Source organism: Sus scrofa, chromosome 6 (assembly GCF_054392235.1).
Source record: "Sus scrofa isolate SSC_HxYL_T2T_F1_AM1 chromosome 6, Sscrofa_HxYL_maternal_Yorkshire_Landrace_v2.0, whole genome shotgun sequence".
NCBI classification, from domain to species: domain Eukaryota; kingdom Metazoa; phylum Chordata; class Mammalia; order Artiodactyla; family Suidae; genus Sus; species Sus scrofa.
The window spans coordinates 160459204-160476866 of NC_139388.1; the positions used below are offsets into that span (position 1 = coordinate 160459204).

Genomic DNA, 17663 nt, shown 5'->3' on the forward strand with positions numbered 1-17663 from the left:
ACATATGAAGAAAATGAGACTCAAGGAAGCCAAGTCATTAGTCCACATTCTTATATCTATATAAGTGGTGGAACTTGGGTTAGAACACGGTCTCCTTGACTACACGTCTGAACTCTTAATCACAATGTTTTGTTATCTTTCCTCCAAGAGAGTGCAGATTTGACAGGGAGGAAGGACTCAGCAATATCGAATGCTGCAGAAACATCAAAGAGAATGGAGCAGAAGTGCTCCCATTGAATTTGAGAATGCAAAGATTATTGGTGTCTTATCCACAGTATTGGCCATGGAATGGTGCTAGTGAAATTCAAATTACATTAGATCAAATCAAGAATGGGAAGTGAGAAAGTAAAAACACTGGTATAGGATGATCCTTAAGGAGAAAAATAGCCTTAGGCAAAAGTTGCCTTCGTTTGGTAATAACTGGCAATTTGGATAAGTAGGAAGAGGGTAAGTGGGTTGCAGAATCAGGGATCTGATTTAAATCAGGAAAGAGAAAGTAAGATTGGGTGAGTAGGAGGACCGAGGAAAAGATTAGCATAGGAGATTTCCACTTTCAACTGGGACGAAGTAATAACATATGTACTTCGCCTTCTCATAAACAAAAAAACAAGAGGACAAAATATATAAAAGAACTGTCCTCCAGTATAGGACAACAGGTACTGCAGGGCTTTGACCCCTGAATAAAGGTAAACAAATAAGATGAGTCTACATCTCTGAACTGCAGGCTCAGGAAGGAAGAAGCTGAATGAGCCCGAAGACCCCTCTGACTTGAGCACAAGAGCAAAGAAAGATAGGAAGCTGTGGTGTTAGGAACTTTTAGGGCGGAGTTACAGAAAGAAGGGAGCTCTGCAGAAGAATATCCCCAAAAATCTGCATGGGGGCCCCTGGAATCTTTGCTGAGTTAGAAGTCACACGTGTTTAGAGTGAAAAAAGGCCAAAGAAGGACCAGGCATTGTAATCAGAACAATTCCCAGAACTGATAAAAATCAGGGAAACATTCAAGCTCCAACTAGTCAAATTTGAAAGTCTTGGTGTTCACCTGGGGCATTCAGAGAAAACTCCAGAGGGGTCATTCCTTATTGTGGGCTGAACAATTCCTGTAATAAAGCCTATTTTGGAACTGCTTTAGAAAATCTTAAAAATAGGTCTCTAAGGAATCAAACAGATCCACACAAAATTTAACTACCTGCGAAAACAACTATTTTCAGAAACACATTACGACTGGAGAAGAAAACTATCTCATATTAAAACGCTGTGCGCTTATTAATAAAATGAAGATAAATATCACATGATCATCGCAGTAGATGCAGAAAAGGCATTTGACAAAATACAACATCTTTCATGATGATAAACTTCAATGGAATGGGTATAGAAGGCACATACTTAAGCATAATAAAGACCACGTATGATAAACCCACAGCTAACATTACACTCAGTGGAGAAAAATTAAAAGCTTTCCCTTTAAGATTAGAGCAAGACAAGGATGCTCACTTTCACCACTCTAATTCAATATGGTACTGGAAATCTTAGCCACAGAAATTAGGCAAGAAAAGGAAATAAAAGGCATCCCAATTGAAAAGGGAGGTGTAAAAATGTTGCTGTTTAAAGATGATATAATTTTGTACATAGAAAATCCCAGACTCAACCAAAAAAACTGTTGGAGCTAATCCACGATTTCAGTAAATTTGCAGGATACAAAATCAACCAGTTGCATTTCTATATCCTAATGATCTGGCTTCTTAGAGCCTTCATGATCCAAGCCTTGCCATTCAGTCCAGTCTCAGCCCTCACCACTTTGCTCACCAGGCTTTAAGCTTGTGGTCTTCCATACCCGGCACTCTTTTTAGCTCTACCCCTGGTTTCCACTGTTGTTACTCCTTGGAATATCCTTTCTTCATATATTAACTAGAAGCCTTTCTGACTTCCCTCTGCCTGCGCTACTTCAGTCTAGGGCTGTGCTACCTAAGGTTTGTCTGAGTTCTCATATACCCTACATAGACCCTGATCATAGCATCTATTTGACCATAGGGAGCAACTTCCTTCTAATCGTTCATCTTCATCCTGAGGGCATGGACCATCCATCTCTGATTTCTCTAACACCCAGAGCATTGGTTGGCATCTAGCGAGTATCACTCTGTATTTGTTGTATGGGCAGACCTGAAAAATCACACAATTGGCAGCTTACAAACAGAAACTTCTCCTAAAACTCTTCCTCAATAGAATGGGCTATTTCTTTACACCCTCACCCCACCTCCAGTGCTTAATGCAGAGCCTTGAACAGAGAAGGGATTTAGTCAATAGACATCTTTGTTGAAATGTACATTTGAGAGAGGTTGCCTTTAATACTTATTTTTATCTGAAATTCAAAGACTTTAGTTTTAGTTTTGGTTCTGTTAACCTTATGAGCCCGGATATTCACTTTTCCTTTTTTGGCTTAATTTTTGTGTCTAAATAGTGAGAATGATAAAATTTGTCACATAGGTTTATTTTGAGAATTAAATGAGAAATCATCTAAATCAAGAACAATTTGTTGCATTTGAAATTTTCAAGCAGGTCTTTCCCAAAGGGTGATAGTCACAGTTATCCAGAGGTATTCAAGTCTGGATAACCTGTGGACCCTGTTTCAGAAAGATTTCATAGAGTATAGAACAGTTTTGAGGTCTCTGGCTGATAGACAATCTTGGTAAAATGGCATGAATGATGGACATTGACCATGTCTCCCCCCGCTTCTTCCCTCCATCACATCCAGCTTAGGTCATCAGGTAAAATTAATTTGCTAGTTTCACCCTGTTGACATTTGTCTCTGTCAATGCAAGTCCCAGGTGGCATGGGTGCAAATCAGCGTGAGTGTCAGACTCCTCCCTGGAGAAGTCCCGGGAACATGCCTGGATCAGGAAAAGTGTTTGGAGATGAGGGAAAAGCAATGTCATGGCATTGTTGGGGAATATTTTTGGAGCACTAAATGGCAAAAGATGGGCAAGGGCAAGGATTTTTTTTTAATGTCATTTTAGGGCTGCACTGGTGGCATATGAAATCACCCAGGCCAGGGGTCAAATTGAGCTGTAGCCGCTGGCCTACACCATAGACACGGCAACGCCAGTTCTAAGCCGTGTCTGCGACCTGCACCGCAGCTCATGGCAATGCTGGATCCTTCACCCACTGAGCGAGGCCAGGGATCCTGAGGAGCCTGAATCCTCATGGATACCAGTCAGGTTCCTTACTGCTGAGCCACAACGGGAAATCCCTGGATTTTATAATAGATTTTAAACCTCTCTTTTGCAAATAGTAACAAACACAACTGCTTTGGTTTCTCTCTTGTTTAAAGTGGAAAAGTTTGGCTAAGAAAATAACTGTTGTTCTTTAAAGCTCACAGTCTTTTTCTCTGTGAAAGTAACTGTTCATGATTCATTTGAACCTTTCAGCAACTTTTTGGGGGTAGATAAGGCAGGTATTACTAGTCTATTTCACAGTCAAGGAAAGGAAGATTCAAGTCCATAAAAGTAAGTCATCTGTTCAAGGTCATCAGCTAAGAGATAGAAAGCTTGTCTTGAAATCAGGTCTTCTGATTCCAAGTCCCTTTTGAATGTATACAGCTGTGTTTCCATGCTTTGGCTCATATTGCCCCCTTTGCCAGAAACAACATGATGGAAGGAAGAGCTTTCTAACAGCCACTTTATTCACAGAAGGAATTTCGGAGAAGGGGAAGCAGGGATGTTGTAGGTGAGATCCAAGTACTGATCGGAAGACTGGTCTTGACAGTCCCAAAGTCCCTTCCAAACCTGTGACTCAGCATCGTTAACCTGAAAGCACTAAAACTAGCAATAGAATCATGGACTTGGAAGCCAGGCTGGGAGAGCAGACGTGTGGGATATGGATTCTGAACCAGAAAGGAACCTTTAATTCACAGAACTCCAGAGCATATTGCTCAGCAGAGCCCTTGGCCCAACTCCCCATATCCGTTGTAAAATTCTTTTTCTCCTTCTACCACTTACTAATTAGGAAAGCCCAGCAATTTGAAAAAGAAGAACTCCAAGGACAATTCCAGCTCTGAGAATCTAGGAAAAAGTTCATGGGTCCTGGAGTGGACCAGACCCAGAGTAGGTTCTAGGAAGGTTTCTCCATATTCCACCTTGACTAGACCTCCTCATGACACTTAGGAGAGAAGACAACTGACCTGCAGATTTAGCCAGGTAGTATAATAGGGCTTCAGCTGAACTGCATCAAGAGAAATAATTGACTTCAAAAATTAACCGGTGAAAAATAAATGCATGTTATCAACTCTAATTACTGACTCCTGGAGCAGAGGAGGTAGGGTGCATCAATAAACCAGTGAATTTTGTCTAGGGAACTAGATGGACACATTTCAGAGTTGAATAGCTTTGAGTTGGTGTCTGGTTTTGTCACTGACTTGAGGTGACGTGGCAGGTTAGCCCTCTGTCTCTCCCTGTATCCTCGTGTGTAATTTGGGAAACACTCAAGCACACTTCTCCAAGGAATAAAGTGACTGATATGCATGGCACATATTAAGTGTTCAATAAATTCCAATTTCTTTTCTTCCCAGAAGTAACAGAATGTAACTTTTATTTCTTTTATTTTCTTTTTTCTTTCTATAGGCGAACTTGTGGCATATGGAAGTTCCCAGGCTAGGGGTCAAGTCAGAGCTGCAGCTGAGGCCTATGCCATAGCCATAGCAACTCCAGAAATGAGCTGCATTTTTGACCTATGCCACAGCTTGCAGCAACACTGGATCCTTAACCCACTGAGTGAGGCCAGGGATTGAATCCATATCCTCAAGGACACTGTGTCGGGTTTTTAACCCACTCAGCCAGAATGTCCAATTACTGAAGAGCAAACTGTTGTATGACAACAAGAATATATGCAAATACTAAGGAAAAAACATAGGAAACTGTCCACTGCTTTTTTTTGAATGGCTATTTGGTTGAGGATCAGGGGCTAATGTTTATCATCCATCATTTAGTGCGATTTGAAGCAAAATTGAAAAGTTGTGGGTCGTTAATCTGGCTTAAGGGGTCACCCTGCTCAAACCAAACCAGTGACTCTTCACAGCCTTTGTCCTACTCTGGGTTTTCCCCTGCACACTCAGAGCCCTTCCCCCAGCTCCGTCTTCTGTCAACATGACTGATGAATTCAATATCCCCCTCTCCCCAGCTGACAGCCCAGAGAGCTGACTCCAATCAGTAGGCCTCCTGGTTGCCTGACTCAGGCCTCCCCAATCAGAGGCGGGGTCTGCCGGGGACAGACAGACAGGTCTGAAGAGGTTGGTAAGTGAGAACTCCCCGAGGGCCTCCGCCAAGAAGCCATTTGATGAAACTGCCACTCACCCTGTCAGGCTGAGTGTGGGATTCATCAGGACCCAGCCAGGCTCTCTTCACCCCCATCAATGGGACTGAAAAGATTGTTCTTTCAACTTGGTTGCTCCAAGGGCGTTGCTAAATCCACACGTTTGTGATCTATCAATGCCTGACAGTCTGTTATTCCAGAAGCATTTATGCTCTGAACCAGGAGAGTGGAAAAAAGCCTCCTGGTGCCATCATGGGACAGGGATTCACTGGTTTATTGATGCATCCTACAAATATTTACTCAGCCTGCTGGTTAAACTGTGGAGATTAACTGACGGGGTTGTGGGGGAGGTTTGCTGGTGGGCTTCCTTATAAAGAAATCTCACTCAATGTAATGGAACCTAGACGTTTAGACTGAAGGACGATGGATGAATATTGAATTGCTATTGAATATACACGTCAGGCACTTTACTTCATATCACCAAATTAACTCTGTGATATCCCTGCATGTAATATTACTTCATTTTATGGGGGAAGAAGTTGAGGCTCAGAAGGGCTCAGTGACTCACGCGAGTTCCCTAGACACAAAGAGTCAGAAACGGAATCCAAATCATTCTGGCTTCAAATCTCATGAGCTTACCCATTTTTGCAGCATTGCCTGTTCCCATACCTTTATATTTTAGTTGTTGGTAGGATAAAAGGAAGACAATACTGTTTATGGAAGCACTTGGAGAAAACATAAAGCTCTCTGCTGTAAGAGAATAATGTTCTTTTGGAGGCATCTAGAATTGTGCTGGCTCTCTCAGCAGACAATGGAGCATTTGGGTTGACTGATCTCCCCTCCAAGTTCAAGAGGCCTCTCAGGTTACAGCCATCAAGGCAGCTTTAGAGTCCTGGGATTCTGAACTATTTCCTGGAGTGCTGCTCCCGGGCCGAGGCTCCAGAGTGTGGCCTGAACTTGGTGGCACTCTGCTGCCCACAGAGAGATGAGGTCGGCTGGGACCTTGCCCTGGGGCTTTAATCAAAATAACCACTGGAATAGGCTTATATTCAACCCTGGTAAAAATGTTTATTTCTTGTATCTATTTGAAGTAAGCTTCCTTTCCAAAGTCTCTCTACTGAAACAAGAAGAGGGCTTTTCTATGTTCTGAGAGATTTCTCTTGCATTAGCTATTTGCTGTAGAGATGTAATTGTTTAGGCCAGGAGACAAGGAATACGGAGTATTAAGAGACAATGTGGGAGTTCCCCATGTGGCTCAGTAGGTTAAGAACCTGACATCGTGTCTGTGAGAATGCAGGTTCGATCCTTGGCCTTGTTCAGTTGGTTAAGGATCCCCTGCAGGTATTGCCGCAAGATGTGGCCATAGGTGGCAGATGTGGCTCTGATCTAGCATTGCTGTGGCTGTGGTGTAGGCTGGCAGCTGCAGCTCTAATTTGACCCCTAGCCTGGGAATGTCCACAGGTATAGCCTTAAAAAGAAAAGAAAAAAAAAAAAAAAAAAAGGAGACAATGTGGGGAGCAGAAAATGCACTGGGCTGGGGGTCAGAGTCCCATTTACTCCATGATTCACTCACTGTACACCTTTAGGCAAGTTGCTTAACTTTTCCTTTTTTGGGCTTCACTTCTCTGTCTCCATTTCTCTACCTATACATTGGGATGATGATAATACTTTTCCATCTTACATAGTTTTTGTGCAAGGACACATGTGATTGTGATTTCATTTATTCATTCTTTCATTCACTCATTAGCTGAGATACCATGATGTGTGAGACAGTCATGGCCTATTGGCTACGGTCTAGTGGGAGAGAGAGCCATAAATCAACACCGATAGAGATAATTGTTGAATGAAATGTTTCAGGAAGTATTGGGAGAAAGGAATTGAGGGTACCATGAGGGCCTTCGGCTTAAAGTGTCCATTGAGGTGAGTCCTGAAGGATGAATAATAGGTGCTCAAGTAAAGTGAGTAGGAAAGAAAAGCAGCCTGCATAAACGTACAGAGGAGTTTGCCACAAACCAAGACTGGGGAGGAGAGAAGGCCAGTGTGTAGGGTGACAATATGCCTCTGTTTGGTGGGGACAGCCCCTTTCTAGGCTCAGAGTCCTCATGAACAGAGCCTTCCTGCCACCTGTTTGGATGAGAAATTATGCAGTCATCTCCCTAGTGAGGATATTGGGTGGTGAGCAAGGTGGAGTGTTAGACTAGAGGTACACACAGGGCCAGGTTTTGTACCCACATTAAGCAATCTGGTCTTTACCCCAAGGGAAGTCGGTACCAAAGGGAGGGTGAAAGAAAAATAGATAATCATAGTTAACTTTTATCTTCTCCTTTTCTTCCTCCTCCTTCTTCTCTACACACAATAAAGTGCACATGTAGCAGGTGTACAATTTGCTAAGTGTATGTATATAACAATGAATCCATCAACCTAATCAAGATAATTAATACAGTCATCACCCCACATATTGCCTCCTGCCCTTCAGAATCCGTACTTCCCACCTTTATCTGCCACTCTCCTCACCCCTTCTCTAGGCAGTCACGGATCTGCTTTTTGTTACCACCAAATAGTTTACACTTCTAGCATTTTATATAAACAGAATCACAACTAAGGTATTCTTTTAAAATTCTGCTTCTTTTACTCAGTGTGATTATTTCGAGGCTTACCTTGTTATTTCCTGCATGCACCATTATTCCATTTTGTTGCCACGTCCATTGTAAATATATTCCATAATTTATCCTTTCACTTGTTGATGAACATTTGGTTTATTTCCAGGTTTTGACTTCTAGAAAGAAAGTGGCCAAGAAATTTAGTCTTGTTAAATTCCTAGAAGTAAAATAGTTGTCATAGGATAGATGTGTGTTTAACTTTAAAAAAAGCTGCCAAACTCTTGTCCAATTTGGTTGCAACATTTATATCTCCACCAGTAGTATATGAGTGTTCCACTTGCTCCATATCCTCACCAACACTGGGTAGGTCCATCTTTTAGAATTTTGGACATTCTAGCAGGTGAGTAATATATCTTATTGTGGTTTTAATTTGCCATTTCTCTAACGACTAATGATGTTGGACATCTTTTCACGTACTTATTTGCCATCCATACATCTTTCTTGGTAGAAAGTCTGTTCACATCTTTTGCCTATTTTTTAATTGGGTGGTTGGTTTTCTTATTGTTGAGTTTTGAGAGTTCTTTATACATTCTGGATACCAGTGCTTTTTCAAATATACAATTATAAAATATCTTCTCTGAGTGTGTGGTTTGTCTTTTCATGGTCTGTGTCCTCCCAAAGCTCACAGATATTTGTTCATTGTTTTTCTAGTCTGTTTTTTTTTTTTTTCCTCTATGGGTTTTTTTTTTTATTTTTATGGCTAGCCTTCAAGCTCACTATCTTTTCAATATCCAATCTGCCATTAATCCCATCCAATTCAATTTTGTATCTCAGATATTGTAATTGAGCTTGGGTCTTTTTTACATCTTTCATTTCCTTGCTTCACATGTTCAAACTCCTCCTCTAGTTTCTTGAACATACGGAATGCCATTATAACAAAGTTTTTAGGTCCTTGTCTAGTAATTTTATCTTCTGGGCGCATGTCAACTGATTGATTCTTCTCCTTATAACACGTTGGTTCTTCCCCTACCTCCAGTAGTTTTCTTACATGCATGTGCTGAATAGTTAAAGGGAACAATCTGCAGATTTCTCGCTCTCGCTCTCTTTCCAGCACACTGGTTCTCGCTCTCTTTCCAGCACACTGCCGTCTTGGTCTCCCCAGGCTCTCAGCTTTGTTTCTGCAATCAGGAAATGCCCTGACTTCCACTTGGGTTTCCCATCCTGTGCTGTGATATGAAGTAGAAACTCACTTAAGACTGTAAAGGGACATTTATAAGGCTTAACTTACTTGTTCTTGGCTCTGAGGGACCATGTCCTTTATTGCCTAAATACCCAATGTCTTGAGAACCACTGTTTTGTTTGTTTGTTTTTGTTTTGGGGGGAGATTAATCTGGTCCCTATGACTCCATCTTGGCTGGAAGTAGAAATCTTCACAGAACACGTATTGTCTGTTGTCAGATCTCACATGTTACAGATTAGAAAACTGAGAAACTGTACATATATTACCTATGGTAGGTAGTTTGGTGTTTAAGTGTTATTATGTGCAGTATTTAGTGTGTGGTTAAGGAGATGAATGCTGTTAAAGCTGAAGGGGTGGGGAGAGCTAGATTGTAAAAGATACCATACAAAGAGAAAGGACTGTCTTGTGGTTGGAGAAGGAGGATGTGAACAACCCTTTTAAGTTTAAGAATGGCACCGTCAAGCTTCATGGCGTAATTCATATCTACATATCTCTCTTTTTTATGCAGTTGAATTGTATTCACCTCTTAATTCTGGAAGGGAGTTGGTAGAGACGAGGAGTTGAGTTTGCTGAGCTCCAGCTCACATTCTCATCCTATCTGTACGACTCTGGACAAATTCAGCTAATCCCTCTTGGGTCTCAGGTCCCACAACTGTAAAATGAGGATCCTAACACCTACATCCACAGTCATTTATTATAGCGAGGACGAGAGGAGGTATCATGTGTTTGACAGTAGACTATAAGTGCCTAGAACTGTGCCTGGCATATAGTAAGCCCTCCAGAAAGATGAGCAGCTATTCACTGAGGACACAGGCTCAATGGTGGTGTTCTGATTGTGGTAACAGAACAAGTTAGGAGCAGTACTAAACCTCCAGCTCAGCTCTCTGATGGCTTTCCATGCTTATGATCCTTGAAAGCAGAATTTAATCCAAAGGAAGTAATAATGATTGGTTGAGGCAAATACCATAAGGGCCACAAGATATACAGAGTGGTGGTAGAAGGGTATCCCCTGCCCAAGGGCACTCTATGACCCAGCAGTTACAGCCCAACTTGACATGATTTTCTGAGCAGTGAATGTTGGAGGCAGTTGGATTTCAGCCACGGAGAGGGTTACATTTCACCAGCTAGAATAAAGAATCAGAGCTAGACTGTGGTGTGCAATGGTTTGTGGTCATGTGTTTGAATATAATGTTTTGGGCAAAACTAAACTGCTGAGAGGCACCATCATGGAATGAAATCTTTTATTTGTGCATGTTCTCCCATGTGGCCAAAAAATTGTATGGACTATTCTCATGGCCTAAGATGCAGTTGTCTTGTACATTCAATATTTCCTATGCATCTCATTGCAGAAATGCCCTCTTTCTTCAATTCTCAGCTCGCATTCTATTAAATATTCCTAACTTCCCCAGGCATATGGCATATGCTTTCTCTTTTGATTCCTCCACATTTTGCAAATACTGTCATTTTCATAATTGCCACGTTTTGTTTTATCTCTCTTTTTGTCTGTGTCTCCCACCAGACTGGGAACTCTATATCAGCAAAATTTTACCTCCTTTGTTTGCTGTGATATCTCTGGAACGTAGGACAATGCCTAGAACTGTTCGTGCTTGATAAATGTTTTTGGAAAAATGAATGAATGAATGGACATTGGTGATATAAGGTGAAGCCATGTACATAAAGGCCCTTACACAAAGTGGGAGCTCCCATTTTTCATGTCCCTCCACTGTAGTGGCCTGAGCTTTAGGGGAGTATATGATATCTTGCTTATCTCTGTCTTTTTTGTTTTTGTCTTTTCAGCACCGCACCCACAGCTTATGAAGGTTCCCAGGCTAGGGGTCGAATCAGAACCATAGATGCCAGTCTGTGCCACAGCCACAACAATGCCAGATCCGAGCTGCATCTGTGACCTATATCACAGCTTTCAGCAACACTGGATCCTTAACCCACTGAGTAAGGCCAGGGATTGAACCTGAGTCCTCATGGATGTTAGATTCATTTCTGCTGAGCCACAATGGAAACTCTGCTTATCTCTATATTTTCACAAAACATAGAAGAGGGTCAACAAATTGTTGAGTGAACACATAAATAAGTCTTGAGCCTTCGCTGTTTCATCTGTTGCATGACAGGGTTGGATAAGATAGCATAGTCATTCAACCAATATTTCCTGTGCCTTTACCATGTGCCAGACACTAAGACTGCATCAGCTGTGGTCAATGTCCTTAAGAAGCCTACCGACAAGTAGAATTGAGATAGGACCATAATACAAGGTAGAAAGTGAGAGGTGACATCTTGGAATGTAGCTGAGGCTGATTGGAAGTGAATGAGACTTAAACCTAGACCTTCCCTGTAGGATGGGTCAGGTTTTCAGGGGATAGTGCAGCTGCAGTTAAGAGAAGAAGCTTTGGAATTGGAGTCCCTGTTGTGACTCAGTGGTAATAAACCCAAGTACCCATGAGGATTCGGGTTCTATCCCTGACCCCAGTCAGTGGGTTAAGGATCTGGCATTGCTGTGAGCTGTGGTGTAGGTCACAGACAAAGCCTGAATCTGGTGTTGCTGTGGCTGTGGTGTAGAACAGCAGCTGCTGCTCTGATTCGACCCCTAGCCTAGGAACTTCCATATGGCATGGGTATGGTCCTAAAAACAAAAACAGCAAAAAAAATAAATTAAAAAAAGGACAACAATGTTTCACTATCACTTCCTCCATACCTCTCAGCCAGGAGTACCTGTTTTCTGATTTTAGATGTTATAGTTCTCTAACCGAACCTGATTTAGAACACAGGTTACTTTCTTGGAGGCCGTGATGGTTGGTCTTGTGTGTCAACTTGACTAGACCGTAAGGTGCCCTGACATCTGGTTTTATACTGTGCTGGGTGTGCCTGTGGAGGGGTTTTGGGATGAGGTTCATGTTTTTCAACTGATGGCCGACTAAAACACATTGCCCTCCCTAATGTGGATGGGCCTCACATGGTCAATTGAACAAAAAGGCTGAATAAGAGGAAACAGCTCCTTCCTGTACATCAAGCTGAGGCCTCCAGCTTTGCCTACCTTCGGACACAAACTGAAATATCAGTTCTTCTCAGATCTCGAGCCTGTTGGCTTTTATTTATTTATTTTTCTTTTCCATTATGGTTTATTATAGGGCATTGAATGTAGTTCTCTGTGCTATACAGTAGGACCTTGTTGTTTATCTGCTCTGTGTGTCATAGCTCACATCTGCTAGCCCCAACTTCCCACTCCACCCCTCCCCTGACCCCCTCCCTTTGGCAACCATAGGTCTGTTCTCCATGTCTGTGAGTCTGTTTCTGTTTTGCAGATAGGTTTATTTGTGTAATATTTTAGGTTCCACACAGGAAGTGATATCACATAATATTTGTCTTTCTCTTTCTGACTTACTTCACTTAATATGATAATATTTAGTTGCATCCACATTGCTACAAATGACATTATTTTGTTCTTTTTTATGGCTGAGTAGTATTCCATTTTATTTATGTGCTGAATCTTCTTAATCCATTCACCTGCTGATGAACATTTAGGTTGTCTCCATGTCTTGGCTATTAGTGCTGCAATAGCATAGGGGTGTGTGGATAATTTCGAATTTTAGTTTTGTCTGGATACATGCCCAGGAGTAAAATTGCTGGATCATATGGTAACTCTATCTTTAGTTTTTTGAGGAAGGTTCATACTATTTTCCATAGTAGCTTCACCAATTTACATTCCTACCAACAGTGTAGGAAAGTTCCCTTTTCTCTACACCATCTCCAGCATTTATTATTTGTAGATTTTTTTCAGATATACAGTTGTTATTTTTTATTTTTTTAAATTTTTTATTGTTATTGCCCCCCAAACACCTTTTTTCCCCCACTGTATAGCATGGGGACCCAGTTGCACATACATGTATACATCATTTTTTTTCTCCCATTGTTGTGTTGCGTTGTAAGTATCTAGACAGTTTTCAGTGCTACACAGCAGGATCTCATTGTAAATCCATTCCATGAGCAATAGTTTGCATCCACTGATCCCAAGCTCCCAATCCCTCCCACTCCCTCCCCCTGCCCCCGGGCAACCACAAGTCTATTCTCCAAGTCCATGATTTTCTTTTCTGTGGAAAGGTTCATTTGTGCTCTATATTAGATACCTGATATGAGTGATATCATATGGTATTTGTCTTTCTCTTTCTGACTTATTTCACTCAGGATGAGAGTCCCTAGTTCCATCCGAATTGCTGCAAATGGCATTATTTCATTCTTTTTTATGGCTGAGTAGTATTCCATTGTGTATATATATATACTACATCTTCCTAGTGCAATCATCTGTCGATGGACATTTGGGTTGTTTCCAGCTCTTGGCTATTGTGAATAGAGCTTCAATGAACATGTGCATGCATGTGTCTTTTTTTTTTTTTTTTTTTTTTGTCTTTTTGCCATTTCTTGGGCCGCTCCTGTGGCATATGGAGGTTCCCAGGCTAGGGGTCCAATCGGAGCTGTAGCTGCCAGCCTACGCCAGAGCCACAGCAACGCGGGATCCGAGCCGTGTCTGCAACCTACACCACAGCTCACGGCAACACCAGATCCTTAACCCACTGAGCAAGGGCAGGGATCGAACCCGCAACCTCATGGTTTCTAGTCGGATTCGTTAACCATTGTGCCATGACGGGAACTCCGCATGTGTCTTTTTTAAGGAAAGTTTTGTATGGGTATATGCCCAAGAGTGGGATTGCTGGGTCATATGGTAGTTCTATGTGTAGATTTCTAAGTTACCTCCATTCTGTTTTCCGTAGTGGCTGCATCAGCTTACATTCCCACCAACAGTGCAGGAGAGTTCCCTTTTCTCCACACCCTCTCCAGCACTTGTTATTTGTGGACTTATTAATGATGGCCATTCTGACTGGTGTGAGGTGGTATCTCATGGTAGTTTTGATTTGCCTTCCTCTAATAATCAGGGATGTTGAGCATTTTTTCATGTGCTTGTTGGCCATCTGTACATCGTCCTTGGAGAAATGTCTATTCAGGTCCTTTGCCCATTTTTCCACTGGCTTGTTGGCTTTTTTGCTGTTGAGTTGTATAAGTTGCTTCTATATTCTAGAGATTAAGCCCTTGTCAGTTGCATCATTTGAAATTATTTTCTCCCATTCTGTAAGTTGTCTTTTTGTTTTCTTTTTGGTTTCCTTTGCTGTGCAAAACTTGTCAGTTAGATTAGGTCCCATTGGTTTGTTTTTGCTTTTATTTCTGTTGCTTTGGGAGAATGACCTGAGAAAATATTCCCTGTTGGCTTTTAGACTAAAACTACGCCCTCACCTCTCCTGGTTCTCAGGCCTTCAGTATTGGCCTGGAACTTAACCCGTCCACACCACCATGGGCTCTTCTGGGTCTCCAGCTGGCCTGCTGCAGATCTTGGGACTTCTTATCCTCTGTGATTGCCTGAGCCAATTCCTTATAATCAATCTCTTTATCCCCGCCCCCCACATGTCTCTCTCACTGGTTCTGTTTTTCCAGACCACTGTGACTAATACAGATGGTTCGAAGGAGACTCTCATTTCCTAAGCCTGTAGATGACAAGAACTGGGTTCAGTGCTCCTTATCCATGACCTCATCCATCTCACATAACTCCCTTCTGAGGGTGGATGTAACTTCCAGCTTACAGAGAACACTGAGGCTCATAGAGGTTAAGTAATAGCACGAGGTCACATAGCTAGCAAATAGCAGAATTGAGTTAAAATCTCATTCCCTTTAGCACCATAGCCCGTACTATTCCTCCTTCACTCAGCCATATCCTTCTCTGCAAGTTTTGTTTCTCAGCTAGATAGTTCTTGGTGAGCAGAAACCAGGTCTAATCATTTTTCTGCTACTTGCTCACCTTGAATTCCTACGCCTGGTGCAACATCTGGTACATGGTGGGGAGGGCGGGGGGTTGGCCTCTGGACCCCTGGCTCATGGGACTTCTCTGCAGGAAAGGACCTTTGGAGACCACTTGGCCCTACCCATCCCTCCTCTACCTTTGTTTCTAGTCCAAATCCCTTCTTCTATATGCTCTTGTTAATTATCATATGGCCATATATTCCCCATGGGAATTCCAGCATGTCCTGATGTTTCACCCAAAGCTGAGGAGCACAGAGCACAGGGAAACACTTCCCCAGGCCCTTTTCAGCACTCTGACTTGGATTTGCCACCTGGGCCTGCAGCCAGGTCTGCAGCTGGGCTGGAGCAGGCAGGGCAGAGTGAGAGCTCCAGCGGACCCTGACAGGCCTGCTGGGCCCCTGCTGCTTGAACTCTGGCTATAAATAGAAGGAATACTAAGCAGAATGTCTTTTTAATATGCACATGGAATTCATTTATTTAATGAAGAATTTTCCTGGAAGAAAGCTAAGCTGTCAGAGCTGAGCTATTTTTGAGTAGGATATGAAAGAAAAACTTGAGAGAATGATTTGCTATTTGGATTCATGCTTTTAAAATCGGTCACAATATAAGCAGCACTTGAGGGTCAGAAATAGGATTAGCATTTTCCAGGGGCTAGAGGTGGGGGCAAGGGAAGTTTTTGAGGTGATGGCCCCTTCTCTATCTTATTGTAGTAATAGTTATATGGCTGTATATGTTTTCCAAAATTCATAGAACTATTCACCTCAAATGGATGAATTGTACTGTATGTAAATTATACCTCAACAACCTTGACTTAGGAATTATGTCGCAATGTTCCTTTTGAGGGAGAAAGGGAAGTGGTGGGGAATGAACACTTTTTCTTTGTCTCTTTTTTAGGGCAGCACCTGCAGCATATGGAGGTTCCCAGGCTAGGAGTCCAATTGGAGCTGTAGCTGCCAGCCCACACCACAGCTACAGCAACACCGGATCCGAGCCATGCCTGTGACCTACACCACAGTGCATGGCACCGCTGGATCCTTAGCCCACTGAATAAGACTGGGATCAAACCTGCATCCTCACGGATGCTAGTCGGGTTCGTTAACCACTGAATTGCGAAGGAACTCCAATTTTTAAACACATTCTTTACGTGGGTTGTCTGTAGTTTCTGTAGATAATTTACCTAATTTAATACTTGCATAACTACATTGAGTTAGAGATTATTTTCACATTCCACAGATGACACGCCCAAGGTTGGGAGAGCCTAAGTTATTTGCCCAAGGTCACATTAAGCTCCTCTTGGACTTCATGAGGCTTCGGAATTCCACAGTGACCTCCTTCCACCTACTTGGATGTTCAGGAAGAAAAAGCCTAGAGCCTTTGGGAAGAGGCAGGACTGAACTTTTGCTCCTTATGTAAAATGAATTAGATAGCTCCACACTTTCTCTGCAAACTGTTCCTCCACTCTGTATTCTTTGGCTGTTTCTGGCTGCATCTGGGAAAAGTTCTTAATAAGGTGCTAATGGTCTTTAACAGCTTTATTTAGTACCCTTGGACCTCCCTTTTTATCAAGTGTGCTTGACTTTGGGCAGACTTTGGGATCTCAAAGGGGTGAGGTACACTCTGCAGGACCTGCCATCATCCTGGCTCCCATTCCTGTGGTTGATGCCATTAATCAATCCTGATACTCTAATGAATTCTGACTCGCTCCTGCAATCCTTTAGAACATGGTAATCACTAAGCCTTCTCAGTTGGCATTCACGATCAGAAACCTATTTGCATTCTACCTGTCTTGGTAGACCTAATTTAGGTGCATTTATAAGTCGAGGGTGAAATCTCATCCTTTCCTCTCTTTACACCTGGAATCCTGAGAAAAGTTGATGTCTGGATCTAGAAGCAAAACAGCGGGAAAGTGGATTAGACAATTAGAGTTGGATTTTGATATCAGCTCTGTACCACTTCCCTTCATCTCACCTCCAACCCTCATTTTGTTCAGCTGTGGAAGGGAGAGGATAATACTAATAGCTATCCAAAGGTATTCAGGGGATGTTTAAATCAAATGACATAGCTGGAGTTCCCATCGTGGCACAGCAGATACAAATCTGACTAGGAACCATGAGGTTTTGGGTTCAATCCCTGGCCTCACTCAGTGGATTAAGGATCTGGCATTGCCGTGAGCTGTGGTGTAGGTCACAGATGCAGCTCGGATCTGGTGTTGCTGTGGCTGTGGTGGAGGCCGACAGCTGTAGCTCCAAGTTGACCCCTAGCCTGAGAACTTCCATATGCCGTGGAGTGGCCCTAAAAAGACAAAAAATAAAAATAAAAAAAACCCGAAATCACAACAGCAAAAAACAGACATAGCATGTAGGAAACAAAACTCACTATGTGAGGCTCTGTGCTAGGGACTTCACATGCATTATCTTGTTCAACCCTTACCACAAGTTTTGTATAAGAGGAAAGTTTTATAGTAATACTTAATTTGTTCAAGTCACACAGCAAAGGTTGAGGTTGTGGATTAAACTCAGGTCTGTCTGACTCTGAAGCTCATATTTTTATTTTCTTTGTTTTTGAATTTTTTCATAATTTTTATTATAGTTGATTTACAATGGTCTGTCAATTTCTTCTGTACAGCAAAGCGATCTAGTCATACATACATACATATATATATATAC

General features: G+C 42.2%; 1 long non-coding RNA gene across 14 annotated transcripts in view; it reads left to right on the plus strand.

Annotated features, from left to right (window-relative positions):
• LOC102158676 (uncharacterized) overlaps positions 1 to 17663 on the plus strand; it is a 434799-nt gene that overhangs the window by 115928 nt on the left and 301208 nt on the right. Inside the window, exon 1 of one of the 14 annotated variants that reach the window (XR_014808248.1) lies at positions 5237 to 5282. The exons of the other annotated variants lie outside the window; for them this stretch is intronic. This is a non-coding gene — a long non-coding RNA (uncharacterized LOC102158676). Of the gene's footprint in view, positions 1 to 5236; positions 5283 to 17663 lie in introns of those variants that run through there. 14 annotated transcript variants of the gene reach the window in all.